General features: G+C 46.8%; 1 protein-coding gene across 5 annotated transcripts in view; it reads left to right on the top strand.

Annotated features, from left to right (window-relative positions):
- The first annotated feature begins 1,134 nt into the window (after window positions 1–1,134).
- Window positions 1,135–13,410, top strand: part of Abcd3 (ATP binding cassette subfamily D member Pmp70) — a 367,264-nt gene continuing 354,988 nt past the window's right edge. Inside the window, exon 1 of one of the 5 annotated variants that reach the window (XM_068346001.1) lies at window positions 1,135–1,388. The gene's annotated coding sequence lies outside the window, so the exon portion shown is untranslated. Of the gene's footprint in view, window positions 1,389–1,444; window positions 1,913–13,410 lie in introns of those variants that run through there. The other 4 variants (XM_068346000.1, XM_068346002.1, XM_068346003.1 and 1 more) reach the window with 4 other exon arrangements.

Here is a 13,410-nt window from a genome sequence, read left to right as displayed (position 1 = left end):
TAACACTTCATCAAATTTACCCATCTCCACCACATTAAAAGGGTTTCCCATAATTCTACATTTTTTATCGATTTATGTTATAACGTTATCCAGTAAAGTATAATTAATTGTGACTTCACTGTTTATTTTCAAATAAGTTGGCCGCAGCCCAGCTCAGTCTCTTGCTCCTGGAAAGCAGCCGGGGAAAAGATATCCACTCAACTCATGATTTTTTTTTTTTCATGTTTGGTCTAGATTTCATTCGCTACTGCAGTCCTGTCTGTTTTTCATATTTCTTTTCCTATCACAATGCAGTTATTTGTAAGTACTATATATTTTATAAATCATAGGCCTTGATTGTTCATATAATACTTTTTTTGGAGTGCTTTATACTTCACTTGTGAAAAAAAATATTTTACATGTGAAAACGGATCGTATTAATTTTAAATTCTCACTTTCCAACTCGACTTATAAACCTTTATAGTCATGTAGTATCAAATGCCATCATCATCATGTGCTATACTCTGAGTGAATTTCATAGAGTTATACCACCTCGTGTCTGCCTTGATGAATCAATCACCGTAAGCGGCAAGCCAGAGTTCATGGTACGCTTAATGTTCCTTCATACATCCACGCTACGAGCTAAATTGTCACCTTTATTCTTAAATCTGCAGGGAAGCGCTTAAGCGAATGTATTAGTATTCGTTCTCTCGCAATTTATTATTTTCATAACCACCCACGTATGGACATTTACTTATCTTCTGTTTTCTTGAGCAATATAAAAGAATCTTCAGCATACTTATCAGATAACAATCAAGGGCTATATATAATTTAGCGATAAATCACTAACACTTTAGGAAAAAATGGGTGGAAGCAACTTAAGTTGAACAGCGATATGATTTTATACTGTTGCCACCACCTTATCATTAGCTTCTTTAGAGTGAAATAGTGGTAATTGTCACTGAATACACTAAGCATGTTGAATGATGTATTCTTCTTCAGCTTTCCTCTATGACAATCTATCCAGATAAGGAGAAATAAAATACACCCGCTGTAATGCAATGAATGTCATAAAAATTACTTGAGGCATGCAGAGGAAGTTACCAGTTGGTCGCTGGCATACCCAGTCAATTACTTCATTATAATTATAGTGTAAAGAAACATGTTATTAATTGTCTCTTAGTAACACTGACGTGAGAGAACATTATTATCTGTTACTTATAGCATAATTGTAGTGATAATCAGAAGTCCACGCCGTAATTATAACCGCATTGAACTCTTAAATAACTCCCAAGGTCAGAAATCTGTCACATAACGCTCACTGAGCAGAAATTCAGTGCCAATGATGATACAGGAGCGGTAACAAAGTCCTAAGATTGATACCGAGAGAAAGCATTGCTCTTTCGACGGTAAGAGGGTGGCGATACACCCTAATCCATGAAAATTTGGTTGATAGTTTATGTATGTTATATTTCAATTGTATTCTGTGAGTATTCGATTACTTATTAATATATTTCGAAGAGTTACACTTGAGTGAAGTGACACGCCGGTGGTTGGTCTACGTTGGTCCTTGATTTGCTTGATAGACGAAATTTGTAAACACCGAAATCAGCTGATTTCACTCAACTCAAGAATCTCAGATTGCATCTCGTCGGCAGCAGCTGTCAGGTGCTGATAATGATTCCTTAATCGTTACTAAATCAATCTTTGTGGCTTAAGTGGTTGCCCTACTATTAATTTAACATTTAGGTTTGTAGGAATGCACCTAAGTCCGGACAGAAGTTCATTTAAGGTAGACAAATTATTGCATCATAGCTTATCCGTTGTAAAGCCAAAGAAAATTAAGTAAATGTTATTACCGGTAGTATTCACGGGTATGCCACTTCAATCACGAGCATACCCATTTGTGAACACAGGTTCGTGTTATTGATGGGTAAATATCCTTTTTTTCTTTTTTATTTTTGAGTTCGCGTTACCTGGCCGAAAGATCTGTGTCTTGTCATGGTAGGCCGTCGTAGGGTTGAAACTACCCTCTAGGCTTCCGGAGAAATTTGAATGTTATGTTAGTAGGAACAAACGTTTAAGCTTAGGCCTAGGGAGAAAGAGAGAGTTAGGAGGTTCTGTAGTTGGTTGGGACGGACCCGGTCAGTATTTAAAAGCTGGGTAAATATAGTACCGTATTCATAGTGATGAAAACAACAAGTGTTCCTGATGTATTTATAGGTATTTGGGGAAAACCCTTATATTTAGAATTTTAGACTTTTAAAATATAAAAAATTACGATTGAAAAACCATATTTTAAAAAGGAAACAAACACAAGAACACCACCTAACCTAATGTTCCCCACTTAACCTAACCTGTGAGCCTTATCTTTACCTACATTGACTGCTGTATTCTTAGCTTACCCCAAGACCAAGTCTCAACCCTGTGTTTACTTCCTAACCGGCTCTACTAACAAGATGACACTAAATCATAATTTTGCGTAAATCATAAAACTAGATTCATATCACATTTCAAACAAAGATAAACATCCCCATAAAGAAAATCAATTTAACAAGTAATTAGAAAATTTATTCCTGTCCCAACCAACTACACACATCCTGGGTAACCTAACATGAAGCTCGAATACAGAGGAATATGGTTTCTCTGAAGAAGTAAGTTTGTAGTTTATTCTGTTTTTTGCAAGTAAGACTAACTAAATGCTCCCTGACTATTGTGTTTGTTTGTAGGTTAGGAGAAAGTGCTGGTACATTGATAACATTATTGTTATTATTATATTTTAAGCCAGACCAACTCTTGCTGGAAGTATGGATTGTGATGGACATGTAAATATGCTGAAGAAGCAATTTAGGAGTTAATTTGCCATCTTTAAAATGGTGAAACTAACGTTTTAGAATAGTTTATAGTAATTCTTTCGAATTTGGTGTTGATATCCAATTTAGATATAAATATACCTTAGAAAAGATATTTTTACCATTCTAGGAGGAACAATATTGTTTGAGATTGCTAAATAACTTGCTTCATTGCACAGGATAGGTTATGTTTATTAGCTACTCGCATAAGGAAATAATCATAGTTTGACGCAAAGGACTAGAAAGAAATAGTCAAATTATTAAAAATGTAAAGAAACCTCTAAGCATCATGATACCAACTTCACTTTTATGCAATAATTTTTGTAACGTGAAAGAATTAAAAAGTATTACATGATTACCAAAGGAAAAAAAATGTAAAGCAATATTAGAGAGCACATATGCTACACTGCTTGTGCTTCATAGGGTAGTTATATCATGAGTTACAAAAAGTGTTACGGGGGAGAGGACCAATAGGTATGGACATAAAATACATTAGAGCTCTCGCTGAACATAGTGTCATAATGTAAATGAAGTTGGAATAGTTTTAAAGCACAAGCCAACCCATATCACCCCTACCTCTTATTTTTAAGGATACCTAGTGTTTTAAGGTGTAAGGGATAGCTTAACCATAATGTGTGAATTTTCATGCAAAAAGTGTTGAAACCCTTCATTTATACAGTACCGTACTTCAAGTAACATATCTCAGAACAGTATAGGCATGCCTAGCCTAGGCTGATTATTAACTAGACAACTGTTAATGCTGGTTATAAGTTACCTACTAAAATTATATATCTGTTTTACTGTGTATGGTTTGGCTGTGAATGTAAGTTTGTTGCTGAGGTTATGAAGTTGATGGTACTCTCTCTCTGCATTGATTATTTCCTTAGTGTAGACTTTTCGTCATTGAATTGATTAAGAGAGATCTAGCTTATAAATATTGAATAATGCAGGTAACAGAAAATGAGCTTACACTAATAAAACTCAAATTATTATTTGTTCCGTAACTGGAATACAAACCATGCTTATTTAATAGGGGTATTACTTATGGCGTAGCTGAAATGACAAGCTATTGATTTTTAATGAGGGTTAACTACCCACACCGCTAGTTAGCGGGGTTAGGGAGGGTAGCTTGCTACCGCTTCCCCTCACACACCGGTGATTGAGCTCACTGTGCTCTCTGCTCGGATGGTGAACGGACGTTGCCGCTCTTCATCCTCGCCGATATTTGGCAGCCATTAATGCTTTTTTGCTTTTTCTTTTCTCTTAGTCTGTGTGTGTGAAGGCTTCTGCAACCATGCGCACCTGCCCTGGACTTCCTGACTGCCCCTGTGGAACATTCATGTCGGCGGTCGAGACCGATCCTCACGCCCTTTGTCCGTCTTGCAGAGGCCAACGGTGTGATAGTGTCAACAAGTGTAGGGAGTGGTCTTCCTCTCAGTGGGAGAGGTTTTCGCGACGGCGGAAGAAGAAGCCCAAGCGGGATGTTTCTCCTTTGAAGGTTGCTTCGAAGGGAGAAAAACCCAAGGCCTCTTCTTCCGTTGCCCAAACCTCCTCCGAAGCTCCTACTCGATCGGTCTTTTTCGAGAGACCGTCGAGTAGTAGCGCAGACCGATTTATTTCTGACCAACCTCGGGTCTCGAGAGATGATGTTGCTTCCCCTAGCGAAGCAGCTCCACCTCTCCCCTTGGGGGAGGCCATGTCACTAACTTCCCTTTTTCAGATTTGGTCCTCCTTTGGGGCTCACGGGTTTGCCCTCCAAGGAGATTTTGCTTGATTACATCCGCCTTGGTGCTTCTGTCAAGCAATCGTCGTTACCGTCAGAGGTAGATCCCCTGACACTTGTCGACGTTTTTGCGTTAAAGGTGTCTCATGTGGCTTCACCCATCTCCTCTGCCACTCCAGACTACTGTAGCTGACGGCTTAGTTTCCCCCGTTCCTGACCATCCTTCGAGGGGGAAACTAAGTTCATCATCAGCCTCTCCTGCTAGTGTTTCTTTCCCCTTGGGGGAGTTCACTTACAGAGACTCCTCTTCGGAGGACTGCTGACGGTCAGCTTGCTAATCCAACGGCCCCCAGAGGTCTCATCCGTCGGAAGGCTCGCCTTCCTCTTCGCCTTAGAGGCCTTCCTTCACCTGTGGTGAGGAGGCGCCTCTTTTGTTCAACGTCCTCTATGCAGTCCCCCACAGAGGAGCCTCTAGACCGATCGTCCATCACTGCTCCTGCAACCAGTCTTGTGACTTCGGTCCTGGACCTCTCTGAAGATCGTTTGCGATCTCCTTCGGTGGATGGTCGTCCTTTTAAAGGATACATCGACCATCCACCCGACAGACCTGCCGACCTTCCATCACCATTCCTGCATGGGCCTAATAAGGCTCCTCCTGAGCGCGCTATCGCGGTCCAACATACCACGCGCCCACGCAATCTGACCAGCACTTATTAGCAGCTCGTCAGGCCCCAACACTGCGGCGCTCTACCCATCTTGCTCGCCCTTACGCAGGGCAACAACCTCACGCACTTGCGCGCCAACATGCGCCCACGTGCCAACTTGACCAGAGTTCAACCACGCGCCATGCGCGCCCACATGCGCACACGCGCCAATGATTTCCTGCGCACCATGGCTCTTCTGCACCAACGCGCCTTGCGCCTACGATCTCCTACGCGCCTGCGTTCACCGATGCGCCAGTTACCTGCGCATCAACGTTCTCCTGCGCAACAGCGCTCTCCCGCGCGCCAACATGTGCGTCCCACATCACACTCTCCTGAGCGCCATCTTGCGCGCCATCACTCTCCTGCACGCAAGATCGTAGGTGAGGCAACAACCCTGTTTCCCTCACCTGCGTGCCATATTTTACCGGCGCACCAGCGCTCACCAGCCTCGTGCTCATCTGCGCTCCATCTTTCTCCTGCGTGCAGGCACAGAGATATGCGCGCCCTCTCTCTCCTAGAGACGCGCGCCAACATGCTCCCGCGCGGCCATCATGATTCTACTGCGCGCCCGTGCGCTCTGAGACGTTCTCCTGCGCGCGCGCCCTAATTCTTTGACAGACGCGCGAATACTCTTCCGCACACGCGCCAACAGTCTCCCACGTGCGAGCACCAATATTCTCCCTTGCGTGCACCACAAGGAACGACGTCCGGCCAGGTCGCAATCGCCTCATTCCCCTCCCCGCAAGCGCATACCACCGCGCATTGTGGGAGAAGGGAAACATGCAGAGGGGTTCAGGATCCCAAAGCTACTTCCTAAGGCAAACCCACCCCTACCAGTAACTCCTTCCGGGGATCCTTCGGTCCCTTTCCCTTCAGGGGGTATGTCTGACAGTACATCTGTCAGTCAACAGCCCTGGTTCAATGCCATGATCAGACCCGTAACCCAGGCTTTCAAGCCTGTCCTCTCTGAATTTGGACACGGAACCATGGCTTCCTCTACCCCACTGAAGAAGAAAAGAGGAGTTCTAGACGTGGTCACTTCCCCGAGTACGAAGCTGACTCCATGCAGACCTTCGAGGCAAATTCCTCCTATTCCTCGGACTGCCTCTCCATCCCTTTCAGATGAAGATTTCCCGTCTCCAAGGGAATCACGCGAAGAGAGATTTTCCCACATCACACCAATGGAGAAAACCTCTCTTCATGCCAAGAGTTCCTCACAGTCCGGGAATAGAAAGGACATGCAACACTCATCAATGTTGGAGCCTTACATCCTTCCCCGAAAGGAATTTAAAGACTCCAAAACATTGCCAAAGTCCTCCACTAGGGCTAGGATGGAGCCAGCCAGCCACTCAGGGAATGTCCACGACTCTCCCCAAGAAGAGCCTTCGGGGATAGAAGGAGACTTCGCTGCAAGTCCCACAACAGGAGGAGACCAGCAGGAGTCAGAACACGCACTTTGGCAGGTTTTGACTCTAATGTAGGTTCTCAACCGTGTCTTTGGTACTCGAAAATCCTCAAAGACCAGTGCAGCCCTGCCCTGGTCTCAAGGGGTAAAGAGTACCAGGAACAAGATCGCCCAGCAGCTCTCCGAGATGTCCTCCTCCAACCGTTCCGGTACCATGAACAAGCTCCTCCCACCTCCTCGCACACAGCAGAGGAGGTACTTCGAGATCCAGGAGGAGCCTTGTTCAGCTCCTCCACTTCACCATTGGCTGGAAGAGCTAACCAGGGGAGTCCCTCTTGAGAGAGACTCCAACCGGCAGGTCTCGATCCTCAACCAGGAGAAGGATATCTGGTTGGGGACCTTAGGTATCTTGATATGGGCTGAGGATTTCTCCAAGGAACGTACCAGGAAAGCTATGGTAACCTTCCTTCTCTCAGGTACTCACACGATCAAGTTTCTTGCCCACAAAGTCTCAAACTTGTGGGCAAATACCATCCTGAAACGTCAGGATGCAGATGAGAGATTCCACCAGAAGATCCCTAGTGCCGAGATCAATAGGCTCAGACATTCCTCCATAGAGGGGTCTGTTCTGTTCGAGCCTAAGGATGGGGAACATGCTGCTGAGAGTTGGAGGAAGTCCCATCAAGACTCCCTCCTCCATAGGGATTTAACATCTAAGCCCTACAAACCTCCAGCAACACAGCAGTCCCGTCCAACCAAGACCACTATGACGACAACTGCAGCGAAGAAAATGGTGTTTAAGCCCTTTCCTGTCAAAGACAGGAAAGGCAAAAGTCCTCTAGGGGAGGTAAAAATCCTAGAGGGAGAAGCCGAAGCTGCAAACCCTAGGATAGACAGTCCCCCCTGTATTTCCACCAGTGGGGGGATGCCTACAGAGTTGCACAAACAGGTGGAAGCAACTCAGGGCCGATTCCTGGACAATATCCGTGATCAGTCTAGGATATCGCGTCCCGTTCATAACATCTCTACCTCCCCTGACCACGAATCCAGTGTCATTGAACTCTCTTGCCATTGGATCGGCAAGGGGACAATCCCTTCGGGCAGAAGTCCAGACCCTATTGAAAAAGGGCGCTCTCCAAGAGGTCCTCGACGGATCCCCAGTCTTCTTCAGTCGACTCTTTCTTGTAAAGAAGGCGTCTGGAGGCTGGAGACCAGTCATCGACCTCTCAGCTCTGAACAAGTTTGTCATACAAACTCCGTTCAGCATGGAGACGGCAGACACGGTCAGACTAGCAGTAAGACCGCAAGACTTCATGTGCACACTGGACGTAAAGGATGCGTACTTCCAGATCCCAGTCCATCCGTCTTCAAGGAAGTACAGTACTTAAGATTCAGCCTGGACAACAGAATATTCCAGTTCAAGTTGCTGTATTTCGGTCTATCCACAGCACCACAAGTCTTCACCAGTGTTCACCCTAGTGTCATCTTGGGCACATGTCTCCTTAGACGTATGTCATCACCTCCGGTGAAGAGACGCCTCTTTGGCTCTTGAGCAACGCAGCCTTTCCCCACAGAGGAGCCTCTTCTTCCATCATGTCAGGATGCCAGAGAACTTCAAATCATTCATTCCTCTTCCATTGTCTTCAGGCCTATTCCTGGACCTTCTCCTGACAACGTTGCATCTAGTGCTCGGACTTCGGTCCTGGACTTTTCTCTGAATCGTTCGCGATCTCCATCGGTTGATGTTCGCCCTTCCAAAGGTCACATCCCGGTTCCTGATCGTCCTATCAGCTGACCTGCCGTCGCCGTTCCTGTCTCCAGTACAGCCTCTTAAGGCTATATCTAAGCGTGCAGATACCTGCCAACGCTCTCCAGCGTGCCAGCGCCCTGCAGTGCACCAGCACTAACCAACCTCTCGTCAGGGCCAGCCTGCTCCTTCATGCTTTCCAGGGCGCCCATGCTCTCCAGCTCGTCAGCACTCTTACAACGCTTCGGCGTTCGCCTGACTTACAGCCTTCTCCTGCTCGTCCTGTCAGCGTTCACCAAAACCCCAGCGCGCTCCTGCGCAACCTCGGTCTTTGGCTCGCCAACGCTCTCCTGCACAACATCGCTCTCCTGGGCACTGCGCCATCAGCGCTCTCCTGCGCCGAATCTTTCACCAGCTCTTCAGCAACCTCCCGCTCGCCGGCGATCTCCAGCTCACCGGCGCTCATCTGTGCATGTGCATTCTTCAGTAGCTACTCTCCTGCAACCTCGTGTGCAACGCCGAACTGCGCGCTAGCGCTCTTCTGTGCGCCTGCGTGCCCATGCTCTCCTGTGCATTCTAGGGAGACTACAACACCCTGTGCAGCATCTTACTGCACGCCAACACTATCCTGCGTGCCCGCGCTCTCCTGTGCATTTTAGGGAGACTGCGCAACACCCTGTACAGTGCCTTACTACGCACTTGCGCTCGCCAATACACCAGTGCTCGCCAATGCGCCAGCACTCACCTGCGCACCAGCGCATTCCTGCTCGCCAGCGCTCTCCTGTGCAGTGCTTTCCTGTGCACCAGCGCTCTTCTGCGCATTCACCGGAACTGCGCACCAGCATCCTCCTGTACATCGCTGTACTGCGCTTGAGTGCTCTCCTGCGCATTCTGTGGAAACGGGGCTCCAGTATTATTCCTGCGCGCCAACGCTCTCCTACTCATAAGCGCTCTCCAGATCGCCAACGCTCCAGTTCTCTCCTGTGCACTCGCGTGAGAGGCAAAATGAACCAAAGGCAAAACTTTATGACAGGTCACTAATGGCCCATTCCCCTCCCCGCAAACGCATTACAGCCCGTCTGCTGGGAAAAGAGGGAAGAGGCTGCACAGAAAGGTTCAAGATCCCAAAGATTCCATCTTCTAAGTCAGATCAACCGTATCTACCATTGGTCGAGACCCCTCACAGGGAACCCTGGGTCCCTTTCTCTTCAGGAGGTTTTCTGACAGTAGCACTGTCAGCAAACACGATCTGGACGTTGCAAACGGCCTATCACAGATCGCCAATCACTAGCTCACCAACTGCCGTTCAATAGTCGGCCGATCGCTGATTTCTAGCTCATCTTCCACCAATGAAAAATCATCAATCAACTGATCGCTAGATCACCGTTTGCTGAACGCTAGCTCGCCGATCACCAATTGCTAGCTTATCTTTCTCTGATTATTGACCTCCAGTCTCGCCAATTGCTAACGATCTCTGATTGCTAGCGTGCCAATCGCTGATTGCTAGTTGATAATCAGTCAACAGCTTGCTAATCACTAGATCGCTGATTGCCAGCTCATCTTTCTTCGATCATTGACCTCAGCTCACTGATCTCTGACCAGCCAATCGTCATCTTGCTGATCTCTAGCTCGCCGGTCGCCAGTCTTCGATCTAGCGCTGATCGTCTATGGTTCATCGATCGCCAATTCATTAATCGCCAACCTTCCTTGGCTGACTGACCAAACAGCCTTCATCTACCTATCAGTTACCATCTTCGGCTCACAAATTGCCGATCATCGGCAGTTTGCCGTTCACCAGCAATTCGTCACTCAGACTTGGTTCACTAGATCGGAAGGCAAACAACACACTTCTTGCTACTCGCCGTTCGCCATCACACCAATCCACTAAAGCGATCGGCAGGCGTTCGGCAGTCCCCATCAGCGGCTTGTCGACAGGTGCCTACTCGCGAGCACTCTCCAACTGCATTTTAACTATTGATTAACATTCGCCAGACGGATGCTGTTCTAAGGAATAGCATCAATCCCGTCAGGGCGCATGGTAGGGTCAAACGTTGCTTTACCCACTTCTATCAGTTAAAGGAGTTCTCTCCCAGGGAAGAATCCTTACACAGGGTACCGCATCCCATCCTTTCCTCCACGAGTCAAGACTCCAGCGTCAACAATCTCCCATGCAAATGGATCCGCCAGGAGCTGTCCCGTTGGGTCGATGTCCACACCATGTTGGAGAAATTTAGACAAGGGGTGAGCCTACAGGCCTTCATGTGCACGCTGTACCTAAAGGACGCATACTTTCAGGCCCAAACCAGCCATCTTCTAGGAAGTATCGGAGATTTAGTCTAGACAAACAAGAAACACCAGTTCAGGGCACGTTGCTTCGGTCTTTCCACAGTTCCCCTCCTGGGCTCACAGGATTGGCTTCCGTCTCCTCCGTTTTGGACGACTGACTGACTCACTGACCCTAGCAGACTCTGTCACAACCTTGCGTTAGCACGGGAAGGTCTGAAGTCTTTTTACTAAGATTGCGGGATCATGGTAAACCTTTGGAAGTCTTCCCTACTTCATTCCCAGAAGACTGGTATATCTGGGAATGATTCTAGACAATCTCCACAAAACTTTCTCATCAAAGACAGGATGACAAGGCTTAGAAAGGTCACAAGACCCTTTCTCAAGACGAGAAGAACTTCCAGCCCAGAGTGACTATTCCTCCTTGAACACCTATCATCTCTGGCCTGTCTAGCCTCTAACAGCCGCCTCAGGATTCGTTTTCTCCAGTGGCGGCTTGAGTCCGATTGGAATCAGGTCTTCGATTCCCCGGACATTCAGATCCCCATGGGACCAGAAGCTTAGACGAACCACAAGGGATGGGTGTCAGTCGAAAATCTACGGAGTGCTGTAACCTTCTCATCCTTCCCCACCCCTCGGACTTGATGCTGTACTTAGACACATCAAAAGAAGGGAGGAGGGACCATAGTGCTGCATCACATGACCTCAGGCCTCTGAACAGAGTCCAAAAGTACCTTCACTTAAATCTCTTAAGAGATGAAGGTCAACTTTCCAGTCCTTCAACAGCCTCATCAGTTCCTATCACACTCAGTGGTGTGATGAGTGACAACACCACTTAGGGGCTCACCTCAACAAGCAAGAAGGAACTTCCTTGCAGCTTCTTCCCATCTGACAGTATAAATACTAAGATGGGCCGAAATCCGCTCGGTATCACTATCAGCCCACTTCATTCCAGACTAGAGGAATGTGCTCGCCGACAATCTGTGCACAGCATCTCAGATAAGGTGTTCCGAATGGTCTTTGGATCACCTTGTAGCCCACAAAGTCCTGACTTTACTGGATTCTCCAACTATGGATCTGTTCACAACGCCCTGAACCTCAGACTTCCGCTGCTCCCCAGACCTAGACCCCAAGACTCTCTGGGAAGAAGCATACCAACAATGATGGGTACAACAACCCCGTTTTCGTCTCATCCCTGTTTTTGTCGGAAGAGAAGGGTACTCAAGAAGGCTAGAACATCAGTCAGCCTCTCAAGGGCTCTCATAGCTCCGTTATGGCATTACGCAGAACGGTTTCCAAGCCTTCTGCAGCTCCTGGTAGAGATTCAGTTTCGTCCCTGAATTTGTTGCCAGACAGTCTCCATGGGTGATGTATCCTAGACAACAAGTCTCCTCTCAGTAACTGACAATCCAGATCATCTGTTACTGTTCCCGGGTTGTGGTTTGAGGCCTTACCTCAAGAGAACAGCAACAACCCTCCCGGGTTCCTTCTCTTGTCGTCAGCACTGGGAGAGACAAGAGGAGGATCAACAGAACATCATCTCTGCTGGATTCACAGTCATCAATTACGCTCTGAATCCAGATCCTCATCCAACACGTTGACCCTCAATGTCAGGGGCCCTTCTAAGCAGATTACTCTGTGATGCAGGTTCTACAAGCAAGGGTGTGAATGGTCCAGGTGACTTTCACAACCTTTCTCCTGCAAGACGTGACCCACAGAAACTCGATACGATCTCTATCGGTCCTGTGGTGGCTGCACAACAGCTGGTTGTATACCTCAAGCTCCTTATTGGACAAGTAGCAGAAGGTTGAGGGCACTGTTACCCGATTTTAGTCTGCGTGAATGAAAAGGTTTGACTGGCTCTTATTCTTTTCTTCATCCTCCATTTTCTTGGGGAAAGCAGCATCCTGGGTTCTCTGCATAAGCTGACCTCGGACCACTGCAGGTAAACTATGCTATCATGTGTACCGAGTATTAAGCTAATACTGTTGCGTCCTCATACCCTGGCAAGATGGTATTGGGAAAGTCTTGGTTACAAAATTTTTTCCTTCAAAAGACTTGGAATAACTTTACCTAGACAGTCACACTTCTAAATTTCTCAACACACAGCTTGCGTAGGCCGCTGACCTTTTAGCAAGGTTTTAGTTTGGTGCAAGGACTCCCTATTTTGAGTACTAACATACTCAGATAAGGAGCCCCCGGGTAAAGCCAAAAGCCAGATTGGCAGGGACGTCCACCCTTCCTAATGGGTGAGTCACCGCTAAATAAATAGCGTAGCTTTATATTTCAGTTATTGAACAAATGAAAAATTCTAAGATAATTTGTATTTTTAAATATTAAACTTAGCCGGTGAATATATAATAGCTGACGTCTCCGGCGGCTCGACAGAAAAACACAAAAACTCGCGAGCGATCGCTATGAAGGTTTCGGGTGTGCCCACCAGCGTCAACTATCGGCCAGATACCGCATATACATGTAAACAGCTCCAGTTCTTCTCTGTCGGTCTTGTCGACAAGTTGATTCCTTACTCGCTGTTAACCTGGAGTTTTTCAACAGTCTTGGTGAAGTACTTCTTTTTGGTTTTGAGCTTTCGAAGTGCAGGTGTTTTTATCTTCAATTTAAACTCTTGAACTCTTTTTTGGATAGATTTAATTGTTGATGACTTTGGATTGTTTTTGGACTTTCTTTGACTTTTCAAAATGGCTGACCCTTCTCCA

The sequence above is a fragment of the Palaemon carinicauda genome, chromosome 22 (assembly GCF_036898095.1).
Source record: "Palaemon carinicauda isolate YSFRI2023 chromosome 22, ASM3689809v2, whole genome shotgun sequence".
NCBI classification, from domain to species: domain Eukaryota; kingdom Metazoa; phylum Arthropoda; class Malacostraca; order Decapoda; family Palaemonidae; genus Palaemon; species Palaemon carinicauda.
The sequence above is the reverse complement of the archived record's forward strand: the minus strand, read 5'-3'. Positions and strand labels throughout refer to the sequence as shown.